The sequence below is a fragment of the Dryobates pubescens genome, chromosome 10, assembly GCF_014839835.1.
Source record: "Dryobates pubescens isolate bDryPub1 chromosome 10, bDryPub1.pri, whole genome shotgun sequence".
NCBI lineage: Eukaryota > Metazoa > Chordata > Aves > Piciformes > Picidae > Dryobates > Dryobates pubescens.
The window spans coordinates 21,014,847-21,026,861 of NC_071621.1; the positions used below are offsets into that span (position 1 = coordinate 21,014,847).

At 41.8% G+C, this 12,015-nt stretch overlaps 1 protein-coding gene across 4 annotated transcripts in view; it reads left to right on the forward strand.

Moving 5' to 3' along the window:
- The first annotated feature begins 10,800 nt into the window (after window positions 1-10,800).
- LOC104306106 (NEDD4 binding protein 2 like 2) overlaps window positions 10,801-12,015 on the forward strand; it is a 39,935-nt gene continuing 38,720 nt past the window's right edge. For 3 of the 4 annotated variants that reach the window (XM_054164596.1, XM_054164597.1, XM_009907047.2), the window contains exon 1: window positions 10,801-10,913. The gene's annotated coding sequence lies outside the window, so the exon portion shown is untranslated. The remainder of the gene's footprint in view (window positions 10,914-12,015) is intronic. The other variant, XM_054164599.1, reaches the window with a different exon arrangement.

Sequence of the window (12,015 nt, forward strand, 5' to 3'; positions counted from 1 at the left end):
TGTCGGCTTCAAAATGGCGCCAACTTGTCTCCGGCTGCTCCAATGGAACCGCCGGTGGAAGAGAGCGGGACCAGAGCGGGACAGCAGCGCCCCCTGCCGGCCCTCGCTGCCGCCACAGCGCGGGCACCGGCCGAAGCTGCTAGCCGCAGGGCTCGCCGCCAGCGCTCGCTGCAAGCGCTCGCTGCAACGGCAGGCGGCCCCCCGCGCCCCAGCCGTCCCGCGACCCCTGCCCTGTGCGCCGCCGCGGCGGGAGCCGCCGGGCACCTCTGGCAGACGATGAAGTGGGTGGGAGTTGTTCAAAGTCGCGACCCCTCCTCACGCGTGCTCGCCCCGTGGGGCCCAGCCCAGTCCTTGCTTCTCAGCCGGGAGAAACCTGCAACTGAGCCTGCCTCCGTCGAAGACCACCAGTAGCGTCACGGCACCAAACGAATCTTTGCCAAAAGTGAGGAACTGGTTGTAGGAACGCAGCCGCGCGATGTCCAGGCTGGCAAAACACCTCGCTTCAGCAGCCCTGCCTGCCCGAACGGCAGCACCTGAGAGAAATCAAGAGACCATGCGGGGCAAAGGAGCAAACGGCGTGGATCGAGAGAGGACCGCGTAGTCACTTGACAGGTGAACCACGGTGGATGTTCTGCTCATGTCTGCTATGTACGTCACTGAAATACACATTTCCCCCAAACACCACAAATTACTACAATATTGTTGTAAACCAATAAGGAATAAAGTTGCTTAACTGTGGAGAAAGAGAGGGAAAAGTAACAGAAACTGTTCATTAAACAGTTACAAGTTTCAGGGACACCTTACAGGAAAAAGCAAACAAAAAAGTGATGTAATTTGTTAATGCTGCAGATAAAATACCACATATATGAATGACACAACATGGACAACATGGAAGCATTTCAAGTAATATGACTTTTAAAAGAACATAAATTGTACTAAGCAGATCTGAAATAAACTCAGGGCTTTGTAAAAGACTTAAACAGTATGTCAGCCAAGACATTATAACTAGTACTTTAAATCTTTTAAGTTCCCTCCCACTTGCTGAACTTGCTAACACCTTGTAAACAGCCTTCTTTCAAGTTTTAAACGAAGTTAAATAGCCTTACCTTCTACAGGCTACATTAGTCCTACCAGGCTAAATTGCTAGAGCTATTACATAAAAACCGCTTTTCAAACTCCAAAACTCCTCTTGGGTGAATTAGGGTTTTCCGTTCTTCCTGAAAACAAAAGTACCTCTGCAGAGGCAGAAAAGAGAGGAATACTTTGTCTGACAAGTTTATATTGCTTATTACTGGGAAGGATACTGCACTTACAGTCAAGGATGTAATTTTTTTTTTCTTTTTTAATGCAGGCTGGACAATTTCCTCTCAATCCCCTCGCTGCCATCTATCCGAGTTTACCAATAAATAAAATCTGGGGTTAAGGAATGCATCTTTTTCCTACGGAGCACTTGGACGTGTGTGCAGGGTGGGATAATTACAAATCAGCAGAAAAGTGAGTATGTATTCACAAAACTGTTGAAATTGCAAAACCAAGTGTGTAACTGAACATAACGAGAGTGCTCGCATACTTTGCATGCAAATATTTCTCTCCGTTTTACTAATGGAGCAGATTACAGCAGCACGTACCGCCTTCAGCGCCTGTCCGGACGCCCGCTGCGGTGAACGCTTCCAGAAGCAGAACAAGGTGCTGTGTAACGGAAGCCTCCCCCAAGTTACGCTCTGCCCTTCATTTTGCGCCTGCACTGAGACTCATTAAAATTTCAGAAACCGGTATTTTTGAGGTAATTCTTAACTTCTCCCGTTCCCATCCTCTCTCAGTTTCACCACGGGGGCTACACCACGGGGACGACACGGAGACCCGCAGCCCGGTGCTCTCTACAGCCGCCGTGGTACGTGGCGGGTGCTCAGCTGCCGGAGCTCCGCCGCAGTAGCGTGCGCGGCCCTCAGGAGGGAGCCCGTCCAACACCGCTGCTCCCGCCGGCCGGGCCCGCTCGCGAACTTTCACCCCGCCGGCCCCGGCCGTTATTCCGCGGCCGGTTCACGCCGAGGGAGGCAGGTAAGAAGCGGCCCGCGGGGCCGGCTCCCGCCCAGCAGCGGCTGGTGGCGGCTGTTGGGTGGCCGCGTCGCGAGGAGGAGGCGCTGCCAGGCTGAGTGCTTCAGGCGGCAGGAGGCAGCGTGGAGCTGCCGTTCCTGAACGCCAGCGAGGTCTATAACCGGCGAGCCGCGTTAAAATTCCCTCCTTACACACTTGTTTGGTGGCCCAGATAGACGTATTGATTGGGAGTTACCTCCGAAAAATAATCTGCAAAGTGTTTACAAACGATAACTCTGCCTACAGGAGGGAGTAACAAATACCAAGTCCCCTTCGATGCAGTCCTGAGACAATCCGTGAAGCCTGAACACATGCTGGCCATGTTCCCGAGGGAAAGGCCGCGCCCTCCCCCACAAGCAATGTCTCATCTCACAGGGCACTGATGACTGCAAAGCAGACTCAGATTTAGTAGATTTGCCACCTCCAGAAAGTGCAGGTAAAAGTAAGGATAAATGTATGTTACATATGTAACATGTTTGCACAAAATAAGTATTTGGTTTATGACATACAGAGAAAGTGCCTCAAAACTTCAAAGACCAGATCTTTCACATGGAATGCATGTTCATATCGGCATTCAGGCAACAATGATTAACATCCCAGTCAAAGAACATCCTACACAGCAGTATTCTTCCCCCAGTTTTCTGTTTGTAAAAACATTGTGTGAAAATACTGGCGTACGGTGACAAGGGCAAGTTTGTACCTTACCGATACACAGAATCTTGTCAACAATGAAAATATCCTTCTGAGTCAAACTGACAGTCCATCCAGCACTGTCTGATAACCAGCAGTGGCACCACCATCAACGACATAGTCCTCACTGAGACCCATACCTTGCATTTTGATGGTCCCTTCACTTTCCCCAAATGCAGGGAACTTAAATGTGTAATTCGAGCTTTAGTTTTCCTCTGTATTAAAAAAAAAAATGAGATAATACTTTCTGTTATTTATCATACACTACCAGCACCTACAGTTGCTGTAATAAGGATACTATGTCTGGTTTGTATACATCTGTCTCTTCCTTTTAGAACCCATTTATGAATCTGGTGTCCACCAGCTTGTGTAATCCCTTTTTGAACCTGCTGACACTGCATTTTCTTGCCTACTTAGGCAACAGTTTATAGAAGCCCACCTCCCATTATGTAAAGAACCCTATTTCCAAATTCACCTTAAACAGGGCCTTCTTGATTTGCTACATTTGATCCTATGCCTCTCAGTCTTCTCACAATCAGAACCCAAACACTTTCAGTTCCTACTTTGTCAGACTGCTGATCTCTTCCCTTTGATCATTTTAGTTATCTTTCTCAATACTTTTGTTACTTCCTTGGAGACCAGAACTCCACTCTGTGCCACTAAGATTTCCCACAGAGCAGCAAACTTTTTTTGTCTCAGGCTCAGTACTCTTCCTGACAATGCCTTGTATCTCTGCTGTTTAGTGGGGGTTTTTTTTGGTTGAGGCTTCATTTTGAGCCAAAGATTTCAGAGAGCTGACAACAGTGACTTCAAGATTTCATTAATTTAAACTTCCAGGACTGACAGGTAATTCTATGCTTTACCTCATATTGATCTACTTCAAAGCCTATCTGCCATCTTTTTACATCTTTTTTTACCTACTTCATTTTGTGAGGCCTTCTGTAGTTCTTTCCACCAGTGCAGCATTTGATTACCCAGAAGAGTTTAATACCATCCAAGTATCATTCAGTATTCACCCCCTTTCCAAGTCACTGATGAAGATCAAAGATTGTTGTATGAAACAACATTAGTAAACCCAACTATTTCTGAAGGAGAGCATTGCTGGCTTTTCTCTGGAAAGTGAGCAGTGGCACCGATTTTCAAATCACCTCAGCATCCCACTGTAGGATGAAAATTTGGAATGATAATGGGTCCTAGAATCACTCCCTGATGTATACCTCAGTAAACTCTACTGATTCACTACAGCAAAATGTTAAAAGTGCTCAACAAAGTCCTAGAGAACAAGGGAAGGCATAGATTGGAGGAAGCAAAAAACTTTTTTGTTTTTTCTTTATTCACAGGAGAAGCAAGTATTTTAGCTCTAACCATATTACAAAACTCTGTCCTGGCAAGCAAGCTAAGTCAGATTGCAGGAGAGTGAACTAATGCTAGGAAGAAGGGGGAGACTACACAGCACTACACGTACATTTGAGAGCAGTAAGTTGTGAATTGTCTTCTCAACTTCTCCACCTATTGATTAGTATTAGGAGACTTAGGAGTAACTGTTGAGCAAATCCCTCCATACAGTCATCACCAGAGTCTGATGAAGGACCAGCATAAAAGAATTTGAATGGAAGTCAGTTGACTTTAGGGTGTTTGTTTATTTTGAATGCAGACTACAAGGTACATTTCTAATACAACATGAGTTACCCAAGAATAATCAAAACCACTTACCTGAATCCCAAAGTAGCTTTTGTTTCCTTTTATAAATGGTTTGGGCAAAATCAAGGCAGAACAGAAAAGTAAAAATTGAAAAAGTTTACAAAAGAGTGCCTTTTTTTTTTAACCAGAGTTATCTAAATTCTTTTTCTTACTATAGGTTTGTAAAAAGGATATTTTTTTTTCCAGAGTAGGTATGACCACTTTTCCTTTATATTTCTTTTATGACACTTGAATAATTTCTTTTGAATAGTTGACTTGGATAGTTTCTTTTATGACACTTGAATAATTGCATCTAACATACTTTACCAAAAAACCCAATTAAAATTAAATACATGTCATTTATATACTGAGCCTTTCACAATGGAAGGGTTTTTTTGCCAGGTAGGAGGGAGAGGTAGTAGCTATACATACCTTCAACTTGCAGGTGTAGTGATTTACCTCAGAGAAAGAAAAAAAAGAGTTCATTAACATTGGCTCTTCAACTAAATGGCTGACATTATCAACATGAGTTAACTTTGCAACTAATTTTAGTACCTCATACATTTGCAAGGAAGCCACATGGAAATAGTGACTTAAGATGACCAGAATTTTGAGACTCTTACTCTCTCTGTTTCCAGCACTGTCTCATTCTAAACAAAAATCAAACAGCTGAATAAGTGATTATCAGAAGCTACTGGCTTTAATACATGTGCTACATTAATTCTAAAGTTTAATAAGTACCACCTTCATCTTAGTGCCTAACAAATCTGACTCTACCAAAACCCCCTATCTGCATGTGTCTTGTGGCTGTTTTCTAATAAAAAGACAAGAATCATCACATACTATATGATATTTCACCCCCCAAAAATTACTACAGATGATATTATATTACTTTTCAGGGTGAGGACTGCAGGAAGCTTTTCACTCCACCTACTCACCTGCTCTGTTCGTTTAACAGTTAACATCTACAGTGGGACATTAGTAAGATTAAATGACATATTAAGGAGTAAACCTTTTGATTAAACAAAAACTATTACCCCCTCTCAAAACATGCAGTCTCAAGTCAGCTATAGATTATCTTTCACTCTTATCTTTCTTCTTCAGACAGGATCCTAAAGAGGACAGTGCCATTGGAGACATTTATGGAGAGAGAACATAAAATGTTTAATGGTAGTCACAGGAGTGAAAAACATCATTTAGATTGTTAATATTCTGAAACAGAATCTGTCTCTTTACTGCAGTCAGGAAATGATGGTGCTTCATTTCACTAACAGCCAGTGCTTCTTTTATACCCTAAACAAGTCTAGCCATCTTGCTGAGTGACAGGAATAAGTTAGAGTATTAATACACGAACCTTTAAGGCATCTAATAACAGTTTGCAGCTGACTTGTTTTGTTGTTGGTTGCTTTTGATTGTTGTTTTGTTTTGTTTTTCATTCTAGCATGGTTTAACAGCCATTTTGCTGCTCAGGGTCAGAGAAAATCTACTGCTGATTGCTGAGTACTCCAGCTATTTGCAATGTATGCCTACAATTTAACAGGAATATAACCTCTGTCATCCAGCATCTAAAAAGCCACAGCAGTCGGGGGTGGGGGGAAAGAGTTCTTCCCCTTCTTCCCCTATTGCCTTCCTGACAGGTACAACAGTAGAGAATTAGTATTTGGAAAGTCTGTACCAGCAGTCTTTCTTTCCCTGGTGATTAGCACAGTTTGTCAGTGAATTAAATTAGTTTCTCCTCTGAGTTGCCTTTAATTGATTCAAATGCTTTCCATCCTTAATTGAGATATAGGATACAAGGGTGGGAGAAGGCCAGTACATACTCTAAATATTCTCAACCCATGTGGTTAGTATGAGAAAATGGGGAAAATATTTAAGAAATTTTTACTATAAATTGTGTCTGAAAGATAAGCATCCCAGTTGTTCAACTATTCAAATAAAAGTAATTTCAGGTAACAATTACATAATTAAGAGGAACAAGTAATCTACAGAACAGTGACCATTGCCATAACTAAGCATGTTGCGCTAAACTTTGGTAGTATTTCATCACCGCTCTTCCTCATACTTAAACAATGATTACTGTATTAAGCATTAAATACTTAAACATATTCTGCCATGTCAAATGCTGGGTATTTTTCAGTTACTCTATCCAAAGCTGTTTTTCTTCCACCCACATTTTTTCTTTTTATCATTCCACTGTCTGCCCTCTATTTAAAGCTACTTATTTTAATGTCCCATTGAATTTGTCTAGTGAAGGCATTATACAGTCTCCTCCATTTTAATGTAAATTTGAGCTGCTATTTAAATATTCCTGGAGACTAAGCAGTGCCTAGACCTTCACCTTGAGTCTCTTCCCAGAAATTCCCCATACTCTACTTTGAAACATAAATTGTTAAGAATCATGTTTTCTTGGTCTGCTTTCCCCTAGTATTTAACAACCTATAAGCTCAGCTTTGCTGTATGCCAGCAGTTGCGATATTTTCTAAAACTTAAAGCAAAGGTTAAATTTTACAGCTCTTTTAGTTTTGTTTTGCTATAGTGCTTGAGCTCTAACTTACAGAACAGCTGCTTTATTTAAAAAAACAAACAAACAAACAAAAATGCATCATCTATATTTCAGCCGAAAAACATTAAATCAAAGATTTCTGGAATTTCCAAAACAAAAGTAATGAGGTATTCATAAAAGGCTTCATCCTATACTGGTAGGAAATAAAATTAACATTTAAATTAACAACTACTTATATCCTAATCAAAAGTAATACTAGTCTCTCCCTGGCTTAAATATCACTTACTAGAATCTATTATATGTATCAAAAAATATTCCTATGTCCTATACCCAGCAGGCCAACAGGGATATTTTTGGTAAAAAAAACCAGGACTTTATGAAAATTATATTATAGAACCCCTAACTTAATTCTCAAGTTTAAATTTGAGAAGCTGTTACTGATTTTTTCCTCATTTAAACTTTGATCTTACCTTTACATAGCAGGATATCTCTTGTCCATTTTATATTTCAGAAAATTATTTGGAAAACAATATTCCTAGTTCCTTGAGTAAACTAACTCAATGTTCACAGCATTTTACTTTAGACATAGTTTATTTAAATTCAAAGAATTATGCAAGACTATTTCCTGTATTTCCTAAATCATCTTGACACCTCGCTTTTTCTAACAAGATTTAGTGAAGTACAGAGTGGAAAGACAAACTAAGACCCAAGGTGATTATTCTTTAAAAAGAGGCATGATTAAATATAATTATATAACTAGTCCTCTTGAACTCACTTATTAAAGTGTCAGTAGAAGAACAGTGTTGTAAGAAAAAAGCGTACTCTGGCTATGTCAAGCCTGACGAGATCAAAGCACAAGATCTAAATGCTTGAGCTATCATTTTGTATTAACCCTTAATTGCAAAAGCCAATTTCAAGTGGTACTTGCTGGGTCTTTATCTTGATTTTTTTTCCTTGTTATTGCAGATTAAGTGTCATAATTCTGTCTTCCTTCATTTTTGTGTGATCTTTTCTATTAAAAGGCAGAACACAAGCATTTCTTGTTTTGCCAACATTTAATATTCTGGCCAGCTACCTTCTTCACATCGAGTTTTTGGAAAGACTTATCTAAAATGGTTGTAGAAGCAAATTTAAGGGAAATTGTTCCTTGACGGAAATAATAATGTTTTTTATTGAAAATACACAGTGCTTCCCCTTTTATGAGATAGGAAATGGCAGTTTGAGAAATCTGAAGAATGTTCTTCTTCCTGCTGCCATTATAGTATACCTAAATCCAATTTACATACATTCTCTGCATACTGCCTCTCCATCTCAGTATTTAGAAACTGAATAGATTTTTTCTGCAGCTTTCCCTCAGTAAATGGATACCACAGTGATGCCATGTTACAGACTTGCAGTGAAGGCAGCACATTACACTTTTTCAGGAAAGAGGAAAGTGGTAAGAACCAGAAGGGAGAAAACACCCTGAATCAAATGGAAAGGGAGAGAAGGAGGAAAAAACATGACATTTGCAGTAAGTGATATGGAACTATGGATTGTCAACCAATAATGGCAACCATGTAAGAAGCAAGATATTAGAAAGGAACAGCAAAGGCCAGGAAGAGACCAGCAGTCACAGTGAATAGAAAGAGTAGAGCAACATGGCAGGTAGGGTCATGTTAGTTGGTTACCATTAGGGAGTGACATAGTTAAACTGATCAAACAGCTGAATGCTACTGAAAGGGGGGATACCAGTCCCTGTCTGCTATATTTGTCTTTAGGATTACAGAATCAATACTATTACGATTAGGAAAGCTCAAAAAAGTCAAGAATCTTGGTTGCAAAGTATTTTTAATATTAAAGTATTATTATTGTAACAGGACCACCTTTATTATCTAATCTAATCTAATTTTTAAACCAATAAAAGAATAATGTAATGGTATTGTTTTGTATTTCCAGAAATACTTGTGTTAGAAATATTCCACCAACCTGAAATAATATTCTGCTTTGTGTATCTTCTGTCTCTACATTTTTCTTGGTAGCAAAGGCCAGTTACTTACGACGTTTCCTATTTTCCTTCCTGAAAGAACTCCTTATGGCAGAAATCAGCAGTTTCTTCTGAATTTTTCTTTACTTCACAAGAACTAAGTTTTCTCTTTGAGGATTCAAAATATGTCTGAAAATGCAGGCCCCAAAGATACGAGGCCGTGTCTAAACACAGAACTGCTACTGTCTTCCAGAATTCACACATTGTTTTTCCAGTGTGAGACAGAATGATAAGGTTATGCCACCCTCATTCCTCAGTAGAAGCTGCACACCAGTTCCTCAGATGTGGTTGTGATGCAGGCAAATGTCCACCTAACTTCTACAGCACCATTAAGCGCAAATCAGTACAGAAGACTATTTCCTGATAAGATTTTGGCATACAACACGTATCTCAGTAGCTTTTAAACTGGAAGAGCATTAATCTTAGCAGAGCATGGCAAATGTGAAGAATCAAGAAATTTACTTCAAAAGTTCACTTCTAATCTAAATCTAAATCTAAAATGCTACCAAAGACATACCTAAGAAAACAAGACTTATTATCTGGCACATAGGAGACCATGTTGAGGTTACAAAGGTAATTGCAAGAAAATCTGACATGGTTTAATAATCACTATTTCTTTTTACCATTTACAGCAAATACACTAATTTCAGAGATTTTAATAAATTACACAAACTCTAAAATATTATGGGTTTATTTGGGTTATCTAAAAGCATCAGTGTTGCTGGTATTTAGAATGGGCACAGCACTTGGCAGGAGCTGTTGTGTGCACTGCTAGGGAAAGTGCTCCAGAAATTGGGGAATCGATATTATAAGACTGTTTCTTAGGAAAAATGTGGTTTGCTTTGCAGAATACAAGTGGTTTTTTTTAAATCACATCATGGAAAAAATATACTCTAGTTATGCTGCAGTTCCAAGTTCGTGATACGTATCTAGGAAGTTGGGGCAGCTTTTACAATGGGGACAATCTTTATCACTTCATAATCTTACTAAAATCTTTGTTGTTCTTCCACAAAAATCAGAATACCACTTAACACAGTGCTCACAGTGCATTAATCTAGTACATGGGTATATGTGATCTCTTATAACTGAAGTTCTCCCTTAAGGTTGCAGTCCAAAACATATTGCTTCATTCAAATTAATGTGGACAGGTCTCATGCCTGGGTAGTATACACCTTCAAAATTTATTTAATTATTTAAAAGAAAACAACCACAAGGTGGTTTTGGGAAGGCAGACCTAATGGGCTGCAGGTCCACCAACGGGCCTGAGCAAGGGAGTGGAAGGCCAGAGGAAATGCAAATCGGGCTGCTTGCAGCTGGCTAGTAAGGCTTCCGTTCTGTGTTTTCAGTAGCTTTTTTTTTTTCTTTCAAAGAATAAAGCACCAGATATTTTCATATTGATATACAAAAAGAAGCATGCCGATTTTGCCGTGTTATAGACCCCAAAGCTGGGAAACCACGGGGCAGCTCTGCCTTCACAAACACAGGCCGAGAAAAACCTTCGTAAGAGTTTAAAACTGTGGAAAAGCCCCTCCCCGTGCTTAGATTATTTACACCGTGGAAGGGGATACGAAGTGCGCGAAGAGAAGCCGGTCCCGCCAGGCAAGGGCCCACCACCTTTCATAGCCCGACTCCCCCACGCCCAGACCGCTACTGCCGGCCTACGCATGGCATTTTATTCCCGCGCGCTAACCGCACGGCACGGCACCGCGAAGGATGCTGGGAGTTGTAGTCTAACGCTGGGCAAGACGGAACTACACGTCCCATAACGGCCGGGGATTGCGGAGTGAAAGGGCAAAGTGCGGTGGTGCCATTTTGAGAGCGAGGTTACCAGCGCTCCCCTCCCCCTAAACCCGCCTGTCAGAAGTCCGCTTCTCCCCGCGGCGGCGGCGGAGGAGGACGGGTGGGCGCCTCTGTTTTGAGGTTGGTCTTCTCACCGCAGGTAGCTGCAAATTATGTAAGGCGGTGCCGGGCAGGCAAGGTGTTTCCTCCGTCGCTGCCGCCGACGTGTGGCAAAAGGGATCGTGTCCAAGTCCTTAGGCCGCCGCGGGCGGGCGGGGAACGGGGCAGTGTGGGGCTGGTGGTGTTGCCGCACAGCAGCGTGGGACATCGGCGCCGGGCTGAGGGAAGCGTGTGTGAGGCGGGGAACCGGGGGGTGCCTTACAGTGGGGCATGAGGAGGGAGGGAGGGAGGGAGCAGCTGACGCACGGAGAGTTGGGGCGGGCGACTTTCAGCAGCCGCCCGGTCGCCTCAGTCACTCCGCTCTCAGAGGCGGCTCCACTGCCAGCCAGGTACGGGGGTAGCGCCTGCTTCCCCTGTCCCTGAGAAGGAGGCTGTCCTACGCGCTTTGTCACCTCCGTACCCAGAAAGACATGGTCAAGCAAGCAAAGCTTATCAATTCTCCCCATCAGTAACTTCTGCCACATAAGTGTTCTTTTTTCCATTTTGAAACTTACTGTACAGATTAAGCTTAAGGCCTTGTGTTACTTGATAGAGTCTTCTGTATGTTGGGAAGGTTAGTTAAAGTGATAATTTAGTGTTGCAAGTGCCAGGCTGATGAATCACATATGCCAGCTGAGGTTCAATGCTGACAGCCAGTTCTTTCCAGAAATACGATAGACCTATGCCATTAGAGAGCCAAGGTTACATAGGTTGCACTTTCTCGGTACATACTTTCCTCCCTAGGAATGCAGGTGGAGATGGTTTCACGTGCATCTTCACTGTCTCAAGAGTGTAGTCAGAGAAAGTCTGTTGAGCAGCATCCTCTGTCATTAGAGATACTGTACAGCAAGTGTTTGCATGCTTGCTGTTTTCATTTCACATCAGAGCATGGGCTCTGCTTAAATAGCATCTTGAAACACACCTGAGGACATAAAAGCTAATAAAGCAACTGTTTGTTTTTTTCCAATCCTGTTTTTAAGTGAAGGTAGAGTAAGGCTTTTCGATAGATCAGTGATAAAGCCAACAGTTCATATCAAGTTGTAGTCATGTTCTAATTTACATAAAAGAAAATGGAAAGATGGAG